Source organism: Myotis davidii, unplaced genomic scaffold (genome assembly GCF_000327345.1).
Source record: "Myotis davidii unplaced genomic scaffold, ASM32734v1 scaffold964, whole genome shotgun sequence".
Lineage (NCBI taxonomy): Eukaryota > Metazoa > Chordata > Mammalia > Chiroptera > Vespertilionidae > Myotis > Myotis davidii.
Window position 1 is genome coordinate 367,426 of NW_006298351.1, and position 13,810 is coordinate 381,235.

Below are 13,810 nucleotides of genomic sequence, written 5' to 3' on the forward strand. Positions count from 1 at the left end.
AGTACAGAGTGTGGGGTGGGGGGGGGTGGGAGAGAAGAATGACAAAGGAGAAAATGGTATTAACACATTTTCTTAATACTATCCCCATCAGTACAGTGCTTTAAGGTTTACAAAATTCAGTACAGTGTCTGGTTAAGGGCACAGCATCATGTTCCCACTTTGCTGTTCACAGGGTGTATGAACATGTAAATGCTTGACTTCTTAGCAATGCAGTTTCCTCATCTGCAGAACATAGGATGAGCTTAAGTGCTATATCTCGGCACTGGGTACATGGAAAACCTTCAAGGCTTACGTGATGAAAGAATGTATGAAATGAGCCAATGCAAAGACCGAGTCTCAGGGGTGTGGAGACAGAACTCAAGTGTCTGGCCCACCCACTATCTTCACAAACAACCTGCCTCTCAGGACAGGGACTCGGTAAATGAGAATTTCTTTCTCGCCTCCTCTCACACAGACACGTAGCTACTGAATGTGCACTTTGCACGACTACATGAATGCACACCATCTCGGACAGATTATGAGCATGGCTTTCTGGGTGGGATGCCTACAGGGGAAGCATCTGTGGAGCTCCTTATAGTCACTTCTACAGGGCTCAGTAGGGGGCCTCCCTCACCCCAAAGGAAACATGACTGAGATTCACCTGCTGGTGATTCTGAGCCTCAAGGTTCCCAGATGCTCAGAAACTAGGTAGGGCCTTAGCCCCCTCTTATTGGGGGGGTGGTAGAGTAGCACCGTGGCGCCATTTTGGAGAAATGCTTACGAAAGGGGAGCTTAGAAGAGGCTCCTTGTGAGGGAGGGGAGAAGAGAAGAGAGACTCCGTGGCCACACCTTGCCTTTTGAAAATTTATAAATTTTGTTTTTATCATTTCATCAAAATTCTACTTGCTAGCCTATAATTGTACTGTCTATGTCCCCCAACCCACTTATTCTAGAAGAGCTCATTTTAGTCCATATTGAAAGGTAGCTTTGAATCCAGGTCTCGTCAGTTACAAAAAGTATGACTTCAGGAAAGTCATTTAACCTCTCTGAGTCTCAGCTTCCCTGTCTGTAAAATGTGATTAACAACAGCATCTAATGCCAGGCTGGCGCGGTTCAACGGTTGAGGGTGTGGCTCAGCAGTTGAGCTTGGACCTTTGAACCAGGAGGTCAGGGTTCAATTCCCAGTCAGGGCACATACCCTAGTTGCAGGCTTGACCCTCAATGTGGGGTGTGCAAGAGGCAGCTGATCAATGATTCTCCCTCATCATTGATGAGTCTATCTCTCTCTCTCCCTCTCCCTTCCTCTCTGAAATCAATAAAAAATGTATATTAAAAAAACACACAATAGCACCTAGTGCTAAAATGCAATGACACAATTTATGTGAAATATTCCACCCAGTGGCTGGCATGTAGCAAGTGTTCCGTGATGGTGAGGATAATGATGATGATGAATGTTGGTACTGATGGTGTCCACTCATTTCCTGCTGGGAGTGTCCTTGCTCATACTGTTCCCCTGCCCAGCCAAGTCCTGTTAATCCTGTAGTAGCCAGCTGAGTCGGTTCCTCAAATGTCACTTCCTTTTTCTATTCATCTCCAGAAGTGTTAGTTGATCCTTTCTCCCCACTCTAGTTGCTCACTTTATATAACTGTATGTTAGTGCTTATTATCTTTCATTACACTTAATTGTTTGTGTCTGCCTTGCTCACTGGGCTGTAAGCATGTATCTGGCAAGAACCTTTAAAAGACTGTTTCTACTCATGGCTAGTGGTGTGACTTTGGACAGTTATGTCTTCTCTCTAGATCTCAGATTTTTATTTTAAAATGTGGCAAGGACACAAACATCTTGCCAAGTGTAAAATGATGTATAAACACGAATAGATATGATGTCTTATTTGTCTACGCTTCCAACTGAAATGGGAAGAAAATCCAAGCTAGAGAAAAGAAAAGATGGAGCTCGGCTGGTGTGGATCAGTGGTTGAGCCTCAATCTATGAACCAGGAGGTCATGGTTCAATTCCCATTCAGGGCACATACCCGGGTTGCATACTCAATCCCCAATGTGGGGCATACAGGAGGCAACCGATCAATGATTCTTTCTCATTATTGATGTTTCTGTCTTCCCCTCTCCCTTCCTCTCTGAAATCAATAAAAATATTTTTTTAAAAGAAAATAAAAAGGAGATAGGCATTTCCTACTCAATTAGATGTTTCCCTCCATTGCCCAATTGCATCATGAGGAGCCACAGAAATCTGCTCGGCCCCGTGAGCCCCAGCTGTCAGCGGCCAGGAGAGAGACACGTGAGCAGAGGAGTGGCTGTCAGGAGCTGTGGCCTGAAGTTTTGTTTAGAGCCTCAAACAAAGCCATGCGTGTTGAGTGCAGAACTGGAACAGCTGCAGCTGCCAAAACTGTCTGCCAGGCCCACCTGAGTGGCAAGCAGGGGATGGAGGCGACTGCCCAGAGATCTCGGTGGGGAGCTACGACACACTGAAATCGCAGCGTGTCACCCATACAAGCCTTCCACATGGCTTCTGTTGTAAGTGGGTGTGGGTGGGAGCCTGTGAGGGAATGCTTGGCTGTTACACTGTTTGTAAGGAAACACGATTCAGAACACTACAGCTTTCCAAAGTGGAAGGAAGCTATGCATGGAACAGCAGCGAGTGAGCCCTCAGCCCGCAGTCCTAGAATTAGCTACAATTGGGAAGATCTAACCCAGTGCTTCCCAAGTGGTGGCCATTTTGTCTCCCAAGGGACAGCTTTGATTGTCATGACTGAGTGTTGCTACTCACATCGAGTGGGTAGAGGCTAGGGGATGCTGCTAAACATCCTACAAATGCACAGCTCCCCACAACAAAAATACTGGGCTCGAACAACAATGGTGGAAAAGGTAAAACCCTGCTCTAATCCAGCATTTTAATTTTTACAGATCGTGACCTCAGAGGCCAATTGTACTAGACGTCTGCCTTTCAGCTCCTGGTTTTCATTTTGGCACGTTGCCTCGACAATGCAGTGGGTGTGTGTGGCTATGTGTGAACCTTTGTGTGGCCTATGATAAAATCTACACGGGAGCAAGTAGAGATGAGTGCTTTGTGGAAGGAGTCAGAATATATATCTCTAGTGACTTAGAAAAATCACAATAATCCACAGAACACCAAAAGTGAAAACAAAAGGTTCTATACAGTGAATTTCATTAGATGCAGATATTTTAGTGGGCAAGAACAAGAGCCATTCTCTAGTAGGTGCCAATAGATTTGTTACCTACATGCTGTCATATTACCATAGACACTGTGACTCCCATTCTGCAAACAAGCCCCTATTAGCACCCGCTGAACTAGAGATTTGAGATCATGTAAAGGTCACGTGACTATTTATTGGACATCTACTGTGTGCTTAGATCTGTGTCTGCCCTCTTGGTAGTAATTAAAGCACTCGGTACAGAGTAGATCTTAACAAAGGTTTACTCCACGAGGTGGCCACAGCTATCCCACTGCACAGATGAGCACCTTGGGACATAAAGACATTGAAAAACTTTCCCAAGCCCACAACTCTGAAGTATTAGATTGAAGATTCTAACCCCTGCATTTCTCATCACAAAGACTGTACAATTTCACCCTCATCCTGCCCCAGCTGAGGTCAGGATCTCCCCTCCACAGGTTCATTATATTGTGAGGAGTCACACTCATCCATGAGAAATTGGAATATGAAACATGCTGTCATAAATACTAGAGCGAAAGGGAAAAATCCTGTGGAGGAAGAGAGGCCGGAAATAATGTTTTCAACCAGGAGATCTGAAAAGGATCCTATAGAAGAGGTGGCATTCGAGCAGGGCCTTCAATAGCAGGTGAGGTTTTGTTAAGCAGAGATGAAGTGAAGGAAATTCCAGCGGGGCAAGTGGCATAAAACAAGTCGAGGAGTAGGAGAGGGTAGGACACAGGGTAGCAGAGGTTCTAGTGAGAATAAGGGCCCCTGAGGCATTTGATCACCCATATTTCTCTCGCTTTCCCTCTCTCATCAAGCAAGACCTGTGTATTTCAATTCAGTGCCACATACTAAGGACAAAGCATTGGGGATGTCCAATACATTTATTCACTCATCCATTAACATATTTAGCTGGACATTATATAGTAAACAGAGCAACCTGTGTCCGCTGGGAGTTTATTTTCTATTGGGTTGGGAGAAATAAACAAATGAGAAGTAACTGTATCTATGATGGTGAGAAGTGCTCCAAAGAAAATCAAAGAATCAAAGCAGGTAAGAGGGGACTGAGAGTGAGGGTGCCATTTTACACACAAGGTGTTCAGGAAAAGCTTCTCAGATTAAGTGGTTTTTCAGCGGAGACTTAAAGGAAGTGAAGGCAAGTGGTGCAAATGCCTGCCGGGGTAGGGGGTGGGGAGAGGGAGAGGCGGGGATTTCAGTAGAAGGAACAGGGAGAGAGAGGGCTAGCACTGGTTTATTTCTAGAGAGAGTCCATCTCCCACAAGGAGCTTACAGTTTAGTTGCCATGGAAATCAGTTTGAGGAAAGAACCACACATTGATTGAGCATTTACTATATGCCATGAACCACACTAGTTGCTTTACACATGTGACCTCCTCTCTATACTGTGAGAGATTATGATCTCCATATTATCCATGAGAGGAGGGGAACTGAGGTTCAGAACGTTTAAGTAACTGGTCCAACACATCAGAGCTGGCAAATGGCAGAGCTAGGATGGAGTCTGCACTGCCCAGTTTGGGAGCCACTGTGGCTCTCAGCACTTGAAATGTGGCTACTCCAAACCCAGGCGTGCTGCAAGCTTAAAATACAGAGCTCCAGATGTCAAAGACTTAGTAGGAATAACAGAATGTAAAACATCTCACTAATATTTTACACTGGTTACATGCTGAAATATTACTATTTTGAATGTATTGGATTAAATAAAGTATATGATTAAAATTCATTTCACCTGTATATTTTTAATTGCTTTAATACGGCTGCTAAAACTTAAAATTATATATGTAGATGGTATTCTACTTTTACTGGACAGTGCGGGGCTAGATGTGCCTTTATGATCTGCCCTATGACACTGCCTGAGAAGGTCATTCATCCACCTCCATGTGTTTTTGTCTGTTTTTTTAAATATACTTTTATTGATTTCAGAGAGGAAGGGAGAGGAAGAGAGCAACAGAAACATCAATGATTAGAAATAGAAACATCAAGGATGACAGAGAATCATCAATCAGCTGCCTCCTGCATGCCCCCTACTGGGGATCGAGCCTGCAACCCAGCCATGTGCCCTTGACCGTAATCGAACCCGGGACCCTTCTGTCTATAGGCCGACTCTATCCACTGAGCCAAACCAGCTAGGGTCACCTCCACGTTATTATCAATATTTCGAGGACCTGTTTCACTCTGCAACTGTTTGGTTGAGCACTTGCTTCCTTCCGTCAAAATCAATAAATGGACAGACATTAAATACATTACAAACAAACACTTCCACATTCAAGGGCCACCCCTCCCAATCTGCACCTCCTAGATTCAGCCTGGATATATATACCATGCATTTCAGAGCTGGTGTTTTCCCAACAATCATACAGGGAACTTCCTGCCACTGGGTGCAGAGGCTGTGAAAGAGAGGCTGTTTCTATTCCCAGTGCTACCCTTCCTCACCCCCCCCCGCCCCCCCTGTGACTTTCTGTGAGTCCCAGGCCTCTACTGCAGGGTGTCCCGGAAGATGTGGAGCACTGACAAGGGCTGTAGAATGGAGGGTACGTGGGACTCTCAGCTGAACCGTGCTATATAGAAGCCTATAGACTAGAGTAATGAAGGGAATCAGGCTCATCCTACACAAAGCACATTCTCTCTGTTGCCACTGTAAATTATTTACATCCGAGGAGCACGCAGGAGAGATGAGAGAAGGGCCTTCTGTAGCTTTGTCACCAAGCTCCTCCGCTGGTTCTGCATGCGTTGCAGACCGTGGCCCATGTTCTGGGCCAAGGGTGGAGGGACTGCCTCCTCTGTCCCCCACCCTCAGGGTCCCTAAGGCGAGCCACCGGATCTGAGATCACCCACAGAGCCTACCTCTGGAGCCTGGGTCAACCTGATGACCTCATCCAGGCTTTGCCTTTGAAACCTGGATCTCCGGATAAGACTCCTCACCGGAGACACAAACCTATAAAGCCGGGTGACCATGAGCACTCAGTCTCCACATCTGTAAAACGCGGGCAATAAGAGGAGGCTGAGTACCTCGTGGGGTTCAGAGAAGGAGTAAATAGGATTTTAAAAGCAACTATTTTAGTCTTGGTTTTAGCTGAATCCCAACATAATAAATACCATATTCTAAAGAGAGGTGGGTGACCACTATTTAGGATCTCAAAAAGGTAGCCAAAATGAGCTTTCTGAGATTCTCAACCTTCCCGTCACATGACGGCAGAGATCACAAATGGCGTCTGAGTGAGAACAGACAGCATGTGGTGAATCCTCCTGTCCATCCCAAACCAACTTGGGGGCACAATCAGGGTAGAAGCCCCTCACCATGAGCTTCAACAAGACCACACAATCAACATGATAAATGACCCCTGGAGCCCAGCCGGTGTGCCTGAATGGTTGAACCAGGAGGTCAAGGTTCAATTCCCAGTCAGGGCACATGCCCGGGTTGTAGGCTCAATCCCCAGTGTGGGGTGTGCAGGAGGCAGCCAATCAATGATTTTCTCATCATTGATGTTTCCATTTCTCTCGCGTGTCCCTTCCTCTCTGAAATCAATAAAAAAATATATTTTTAAAAAATGCCCTCGTGTAGATTAGGGGAACAGGGTGCATTGGTGTCTGACTCACACCGGAAAAATCTAAAAAAAAGAGAATTCTACGGAGAGAAAGCTAAAGAGGGGCCTGCTGAAACCTGGTGGCAGAGGGGGCTGCCATTTGGGAGGTAACTGCTTAGCTGCTTAGCTCATGTGTAAAAGGATGTGTCCCCCATAAATCAGAGGTGGCCACATGCAACAGAAAGCCAAAAGAGGTCACCCTAGACCAGCCGTGGGCAAACTACAGCCTGCGGGCCAGATCCGGCCCGTTTGAAATGAATAAAACTATTGAAAAAAAAGACCGTATCCTTTTATGTAATGATGTTTACTTTGAATTTATATTAGTTCACACAAACACTCCATCCATGCTTTTGTTCCGGCCCTCCGGTCCAGTTTAAGAACCCATTGTGGCCCTCGAGTCAAAAAGTTTGCCCACCCCTGCCCTAGACCCTGACTTGGAGGGAAAGGGGATCCCAGTCAAAGGAACTGAAATTGCCTTGTAATTTACAATGGACACAGCAATGACTGGTCAGTGAGCAGCTGAAAAGAGGTGCATTTTCCTTCATCAAAGGAATCACAAGTGACACCAGAGACAGAGAGAAGCTCCAGATGCCACCAAAAATATACTGCATGTGAAAAAAGTTAGCCTGAACACCTGCCAAGCCCTCACAGCACTGATGCTAAATTGATGAGAAAGTACTAGTCTAGGAAGACTCTTGCTACCTCTTTGCCTCGTTATAGTGAGAAAACTGTGGACACTGAAGAAGTCAGGAACAAGGTCAGCAAGACTGAGGAGATAAGGCGAAATCATAAACTGGGGAAAAACAGAAGAATCTGGAGGAATAGTGAAGTTCCCCTTTAAATAAAATCTGATTGGTTATAATATACTGAACTGGACACCTTAATTGCCGAACCAAGACTGAATGTGAGGAACAGAGGTGAACAGAAAAATGCTGAATGTCACTTGAAAATATCATGGCCTTGTCTTAAGTTTCATTCGAATAACGGATGCCAGATCCAAAAATAAGTTTCAAGAGTGGGAAACAAGAATCAATAACTTTTTTTTCCTGATCATACTCTCTATATATTTTTGTAATTAACAATACATCTATAAGTTATGTACAGCATATTTTTCCTCATAAATATTTCAGTTGAGCCACATTTAGAAATGCAAAGATCTAAATTCAGGGCAACTGCCTTTTAAGCTTTCCCTCAAAATTATCAACAGTCTTTGCAGGAGATCTTTCAAAAAGGAAAGTGAAATTAACATTTTTGGAATGTCTTTTCTGGGTCAGTTTGATAAAATTCAACAAATATTTGTTGAGTCCCTACTATTTTAATTAGTTCTCCCAATCCACAGTAGGAGATGGACAAAGAAACAGGTAATTTAAATATAATATAACAGGACAAAGACAGGGTGTACACAGTGTTCATGGCGCACAGAGCCCCAAGTGAGGGTCTCTGGGAATGCTTCCTGTAGATGGCATCCACGCGAGGGGTTAGAAGTGACAACATGTGGGCCCTGCATTTCAGGCCAGGACAAAAGCATGTGAAATCATAGAAAAGTGTGGTATGAATATAATATCTATAAACATTTCAAAGTTACTGCAGTGGATGTTAAGGGAGAGAGTGACAGGAGATAATGCAAAAAAGCTAAATGGGGTGACCTGTTTTATAATCATACTAGAGACCCAGTGCATGAATTCATGCACAGGTGGGGTTTCTTGGCCTGGCCGGTGATCGGGGCCTATTGGGGCCATCTCGCCCAGTCCTAATGGGGGCCAGGCAGGCTGGCTAGGAGGAGAAGCCATCCATGGGAGGTTGGCTGTGGGAGCACATTCATCACCAGGGGGGTGCACTGTCTGCCTGCCTCCTGGTAGTCAGTGCACTTCATAGCAACCGGTCAACCAGTCGTTCAGACACTTAGGCTTTTATATATTATATATATATATATACACACTAGAGGCCCAGCGTGCGAAATTGCACAACCCCACCCACCCGTGTGCGCCCTGCCCAACTGCCCGCCATCCCGCCGCGCTCACAGCCCAGTCCACCTGCTGCCACTCCGCTGCACTTGCAGCCCCACCTACCCGCATTCACCTCGCTACATTCGTAGCCCTGTATACCTGTGCGCATCTCACCGTGCCTGCCTCGCCATATGCACCTTGCTGCACCCACCTCGCCACACCCACCCGCCTGCCACCCCACCTACCCGCCAGCCACCAGCCTTGCTGTGATTGGAGCCTATGGACTGTGGGGGAGGGACCGAGAGGTGCTCCATGCACATCATAATGACCGGTTGTTTGGTTGTTTTGGTCGTAATGCCTCTTGGCCTTTTATTATTATTATAATAGATAGATAGATAGATAGATAGATAGATAGATAGATAGATAGATAGATAGATAGATAGATATTTATGCATGACTGGTAGTTTTTTGAAGACATAGATTCTTCCCCCTTTCCTCCTATGTATGCCCAGGACTTTATCCAAATCGTATGGTAGGCATTAAATCAGTATTTAATGAATGAATGAGCTGAACAAATCTAGAGCCAGGATGAGCCCTGTGGGATCATGAGGATCCATTTATGGCTTTTAAACAGAGGAGTTCTACCTTAGAGTTCCATTTTAGATGGATTATTCCAACTGTAGGATAGTGGATAGATTTAAGAGGAACAAGGATAGAATGGAGGAGGATATCACAATAGTTTAGGCGAGATATGATAGATATTGCCTGAACAAGATATCTTACATTTGACAGAGTGAAAAAAGATGGAGAGGCAAAATTAGCAAGAGTTGATGCCTGGGTGGATGGGGTGGTGAAAGAAAGATGCCAATGATGACTCCTCTATCTGGTTTGATGATCGGTCTGATGATGATGTCATTCATGTTAATAAACAATAATAAAAAAGAATAGGTTTAGAGTAAATGATGACAAGTTCCCTCTTGGAACTGTTGAGTTTGAGGTTTCTGTTGAACATTTAAGTCAGAATTTTCAGTAGACTGAAGACTCCTTGAGTCCAAACCAAAAGAGAGGCCAACCTAGAGGTAGAGATTTGTAAAACAATTTGAACTAGTGGTGTTAGAGCTCTGCAGGTGGATGAGAACACCCAGTGAATACATGTGAGACAAGAGAAGCAGAAACAAATATGGAGCGATGTTCATGTTTAGGAAGAATCAAAGGGGAAAGAATCCCATGAAGTACAGTAAGAAAAGATTGTATGAGGAGGAGGAGGAGAACCATGAGAGAATAATATCAACAAAGCAAGAGGAACAGAAACATTTAAGAAGAGAAGGGTCTCAAGTTTCAAAAAACTACAGAGTGGTACAACATGAGAAGGACTCAAAATGCCTCTTGCACTTAAGAATCCAGAGGTGGTTGACAGCGTTTCAATGTCTTAACGGGAACTGAAGATTCATTGAAAGAGATTAAATAATGAATGGGGCATGAATAAATGGAAGCATAGAGTGCAGAGTACTTGGCAAAGAAAAATTCCCCAAAGGCAGTAGCCAGTGCTTCCTTTCCCTCCACCAGAGAAGGAAGCAAAGAGTCCATGGAGGATTTTTTCCTTCTTAGAAAGATCAGGATGATACTTATAAACTCAGAGAATAGCTATAAAAGAAAATAAAAATATGAAAGAGAAAGAAAATTAGTACTTGGCATGTGCTAAGGCCAGGAATCAAACCAGCGACCTCTTAGTGCATGGGTTGATGCTCAACCACTGAGCCACACTGGACGGGCCAAACTGAGTGTTTCAATGTCTTAACGGGAACTGAAGATTCATTGAAAGAGATTAAATAATGAATGGGGCATGAATAAATGGAAGCATAGAGTGCAGAGTACTTGGCAAAGAAAAATTCCCCAAAGGCAGTAGCCAGTGCTTCCTTTCCCTCCACCAGAGAAGGAAGCAAAGAGTCCATGGAGGATTTTTTCCTTCTTAGAAAGATCAGGATGATACTTATAAACTCAGAGAATAGCTATAAAAGAAAATAAAAATATGAAAGAGAAAGAAAATTAGTACTTGGCATGTGCCAAGGCCAGGAATCAAACCAGCGACCTCTTAGTGCATGGGTTGATGCTCAACCACTGAGCCACACTGGACGGGCCAAACTGAGTTTTATTGGAGACCTAAACAAAGTGTTGGAATGAATGAGGGGAAAAGTAATTCAAACAGAGCCAGTTGAAAGTTTCTCAGGGGTGCTGAGGTTGTCCTTGGGTTCTGATGGTTCAGTGGTGACTTCCAGCTGAAGGGAGAAAAAGGTCTTCATAGAAGACATTTCAGCTAGTGGGACCAGTGGGAGCAAAAGGCATCGAATCGTGCAAACCCACCGATGATGTGCAAATCAGTAAGTCAGTTGCCGCACGGGACACAGAGATGAGTACGGAAAGGATGCTCTCTCTACAGAGGCGTACTGAAGAGCCCGGAGTTCGAATGAGATGCCCAAGACAGACGGGAACTGGCACTACACCGGTGCTCAAAATATAATTGTTCAATAAATGAACAGTGCTCTGCTGAGTTAATGGCTCTAAATTCTTCCCTGTGGCTAATCTATTCCCAATATTCAGTGGAGCAAATAAATAAAACACTTAAGTTTCCCTCCGAACCTAAACTTCAACATTTACTCATCAAGAGCTCTGACCCTCGGCTTGATGTTTCTAACAGGTCACTAAAGAAAACAGCTGAAAGGCTCCTGGCGGGTGCATTTGGATGGAAGCTCCTTGGGCTCGGATAGTTTTGCGCAATGGGCACATCCTTTTATGCAGCGCTTTTTAAATGATGAGCTAAAAGGACTGCTCCCACTGCTGCCTGTCCATGACAATCATGGAACCCACAGCAGAAGGCAGGGGACACGCTCTGAATATTTAAGTAGTTGCTGGGTTGGCAGTCACAATGTTAGAAAAACATGGTCACTTTGGATACTGTAAGTGCCCTCTCTCGCCCTCACTCTTTTAAGACATTCCTCATTCCATCCTTGCATTCCAGCAAGACTTCATGCTGCAAAGGGACTGAGCTCCCATCTGATCTCAGAGCCACTGTTAACATATACAGGGCAGGGATTTATAACTCTCATTCCAGAAGTGAGAAAATAAACCTTCAGCGAGGCAACACCAGTGAATTATTTAAATAAAACACACATAATTCACTTAGTCCTTAAGAGAAGCTTCCAAAGAAGGTTTGATTATTATTCCCACTTAATGGGAAAGGAAACCTGGTCCAAAAAGATGCAGTAATTTATTTATGGGAAGCTAGTGTGTTATTTTGTTTTGCTTCTTTAAGACTTAATCCAGTGTGAGTTTGGTTCTCTATTGCTACCAACACACGAAGGCCTAACAGATAACAGTGATTCTTCAACACACATCTGCAACCCACAGAAAATTTGCTCAGCTAATGTTACTTCATTACCCCTTCTGTGGTTCCTGTTTTGAGGTGCTCCTGCTGCCATGAGAGTTCCTGGGTAAGCATGTGCATGGTCAAGTCCATCTTCCTCTATCACCACTGTCTCTTTCCTACACTCTCTAAGCTCCCCCAGATCTGAGAGCTGTCCTGCTGCCACAGATGATCTCTGGTCCTATTAATGTGAGATTCAACCAGAAAAAGATACAAGGGGATTCAGTACTTCTTTCCCTCAGGTTTCAAAAAAGAGTGGTCACAGACCACTTCAGTCCAAATCACTAGAGATGCTTAACAAATAGCTAATCTTCTGGACCCTTCATCAGACCAACTGAATTGCAATCCCTAGCAAGAAAGGTACAGGGATCTGCATTTTAAATCAATGCCCCAGGCGAATATTATGTACGCTAAAGTCGTGTCTTCTTGTAAAACCCATGTCCTGGCAGGGAAGAGAGATGGGCAGGATCATCTGAGGCCACTGCCTCGCAATTGCTGGAATGTCAGATATCACAATAAGCTACAACCAAATCCCAAATAAAACAGCATTGTGCTGTCTGATTTCTAAGGGCTCAACCTGCCGCATCCGTGTGACGTTTGAGAAAGCTTCATCATCCCTGTGAGCACCTGTTTTCCTATCTGTGTTGCGAGATTTGGAAACTCTAGGTGAATGATTCTAGCCACCATTTTGAGTCCTTTCTATAGTCATGACCATGATGAAGACAATTAAAGGCCATTTAGTGTTGACTGGAACCGTGTCAGGAACTGTACAGTTATGATCTCAGTTGACTTTCACCACCACCTATGGAATCGGTGTGAGAGATTAATGCCCCCCCCACCCCGTCCTCACCTTTCCCTGTGACCACACACTTTGTCATGAGGTTCCCCTGAACTTCTACTAAAGAGGTGAAGGCTATTTATTCCCCATTCCTCCCACTGACGCTCACAGCCGTCAGACCCTTTGGCTCTTGGAATGAGGCGGGAGTGATGGCGTGCCAGTTCTGAGCCTCAAGAGGCCTCGTGGACTTCTGCATCACCTCCTGTGCTGCTTCTACCACAGGAAGGATGTGACTGGTATTTCAGAAGGAGGATGCAGGACGTGGAACAGACCAACCTGCTAAGGTGCCTCAGTCAGCCAAGCTTAGGGCAGGGCCCCCTGCTGAAGCTGAGGAGCAAGGGCGGCCCACCCTAGACCATCAAGGCTGGCTTAGACCAGCAGGCCCCTCACTGACCCATAGACGCATGAGCTGTGATCATAGATGCCAGCTGGTTAAGGCCACTGAATCGGCAGTGGTGGTGGTGATGGGAGGGTAGCTAGCAGGCACACAATTCCCATTTTGTACTGAGGCAACAGGGTCAGTGAAGGTCAGTAATTTGTCCCAAGTCACATGATGAGCAGTAAGAGTTGGAGCTGTGATTTGAGTCTAGATCTCTCCGTAGCGTAGGCTCTTCACCACCACACGGCACTGACAGTTACTGGGCTGGGGACTCTGGTCCCCAATCCAGGTTATCTTTACGCTGGAGTCCCAAGCAGCCTCTGCTTTTAAAATGCATTTTCTCCTTGAGACTCATCAGAAATTCTGACGGCGAGGGCCCAGAATCTGCAGTCTGAAAACACTCCCAGATGATTGAGTGCATTTGCAGGGATGACTGGCCCAGACCGGGACTA

General features: G+C 45.1%; 1 protein-coding gene across 2 annotated transcripts in view; it reads right to left on the reverse strand.

Moving 5' to 3' along the window:
• The window catches only part of BRINP1 (bone morphogenetic protein/retinoic acid inducible neural-specific 1), a 143,123-nt gene that overhangs the window by 100,471 nt on the left and 28,842 nt on the right, over positions 1 to 13,810 (reverse strand). The gene's annotated exons all lie outside the window — the stretch shown is intronic.